At 39.8% G+C, this 2,177-nt stretch overlaps 1 pseudogene; it reads right to left on the bottom strand.

Annotated features, from left to right (window-relative positions):
* Nucleotides 1-331: 331 nt before the first annotated feature.
* On the bottom strand, nt 332-827 carry LOC131922272 (Ig lambda-2 chain V region-like; annotated as a pseudogene).
* Nucleotides 828-2,177: the final 1,350 nt, after the last annotated feature.

Here is a 2,177-nt window from a genome sequence, read left to right as displayed (position 1 = left end):
CATGCCTTTAATCTCAATACCAATCATGGAAAACCTGGAGGCCTATACACACAGGCCATGATGAGGCAGTTATGTGGTTGGGTTCACAACCAATGAGAAGGCAGAACAGGAACTCTATATAAAGACTTTAACACAGGGGTAGCTCTGGTTCAGAGAGGTAGGACCACTGCAGGAGGAAGGGTAAGGTTTTAGCTCTTAGCTCTGACCTCTTGGCTTTCTTCTTTGCATTGGTTCTGTGTTTCTTATTTAATAAGAAGGTTGGTTACATCTACAGGAAGCATTTGGATGTAGTGTTGGCTAATTGTTTGCACTTTTCTGTTTTATTTATATTTTATGACCATTTAGAATCATTGACTGTAAATCTGCATGTGTCAGTGTGGAACTGGCTGCTGTACAACAGAGCACAATAATACACAGCCTCATCCTCAGGTTGTGCCCCTGTGATGGTGAGGGCAGCCTTGTCTCCAAGCAGGGAGCCTGAGAATCGGGGAGGAACACCTGGTCCTCTGCAGTTGGTGCTACCTATCAGACCACTGTGTACCTGGTAAGATTTTTCTTGGACCCAGTTGGCATAGTTACTTGTAGTAACAGCCCCAGTACTTGAGCCACAGGTGAGTGTGACTGTCCCTCCAGGAGATGTGGTGAGTGAAGGAAGATTCCTGAGTCACAACAGTCTGCGAAATGGCTCCTGCAAACAGGTGAGAAAGCCAATGATCAGAAGCAATCAGAGACAAGATGTGCACCATTGCATAACCACTCTGACCCTAAAAGACCCCCTGACCTGTGCAGCGAGCCAGAAGTGTGATCCAAACAGAAGTCCAGGCCATGATTCTCAGTTCAGGTCTGTTCTTTTCAAGATTGCTCAGCACAAGACTGTGTCAGAGTGCCTACTATATATAACTCCTAACAAGGGGACAGTTTTGCATTAATGCAAATGGGATCATTTTCCATGATGATTATATGCTGTCAGGTGAAGGTTATTGAGCTGACACAAGTTACTGATCAAATATAGGTCAAGAGCATTGCATTACTGTCCAGCTGCCTTTGCTTTTCCAGAGACAAAAGTTTCTTCTGTCTAGTGTCCTAGAGGGGTATCAGCAGTGCAAACCATGCTCCACCAAGTCTTACCCTACTGACAGTGAGAATCACTGGAAGATGCAGGGCAATGTAAAGGAGGAAATAAGGAGAAAGAGTCAAAATAATTTAAAGAGCTCACAGTTAGTTAGGTAAGGATGGGAACGTGACTTGAACTTGATTGTGTATGGTTTAATGAGTCTAAAGCTGCCAAATCAAATCACCATGATGCCTCATTACACAAGGCCATGTAAGAACTTGTGAATGGAATGACAAGAGTGGAAGTGGGCAGGGCTTTAATTCAAATAGATCTCTGAGCACTGCTAGAGGTAGGAAGTATTTTAAAAGCAGTCCGTTTTACAGTTATAATCACTTTCTGATATGGCTTATCATTCTGCTCAATTGTGCTAATTCATGAACACATGAAAATATTAATGCAAGGCAGATTTATTCATGGTTCAGAAAACCCAAATGTGTATAAAGTAACAAAGAAACTGTTGCTTATCTACATAAAGATGTCCTGCACAGAAACTAGGAAGGATCAAGTGCATGTCCACACCAACATATAACTGGGTTTTTAAATCATCTTGTCAGGTATTTGAAGAATGTTATTTCAGAATTTAAGTGCTTGTTTCTGAGAAGATGGGATGCAGTTTCAAGCAGCAAAGCAGATAACTAGATCCATGCTTCATGAGATGAATATACAGGCAAAAATATAGGGTGAAAGAGAGAATCTAAATTTTCATTTGTTAAATAATGATAAATATATATATACATATGCATGTATATACTATATGTGTTTAATACACTAAAAAATAAGTGTTTATATAAATTATGTGTGTATATACACATGCCAAACTTTGTATCTAACATAGGCATATATTTTATAAAAATTCCAGTTCAATAAACTTGCTTTAAATATATTACAATGATGTAATTCTTAAAATGATATTAATAACAGGTTTATATTAGAAACTTTTCCCAAATATTGTTGATTGAATCTGGGTGGTGGTGGCCCACAGCTTTAATCCTAGCACTCAGGAAGCAGAGGCAGGAGGATCTCTGTGAGTTTGAGGCCAGCCTGGTCTATAGAACAAGTTCCA

This window comes from Peromyscus eremicus, chromosome 12, assembly GCF_949786415.1.
Source record: "Peromyscus eremicus chromosome 12, PerEre_H2_v1, whole genome shotgun sequence".
NCBI classification, from domain to species: domain Eukaryota; kingdom Metazoa; phylum Chordata; class Mammalia; order Rodentia; family Cricetidae; genus Peromyscus; species Peromyscus eremicus.
The sequence above is the reverse complement of the archived record's forward strand: the minus strand, read 5'-3'. Positions and strand labels throughout refer to the sequence as shown.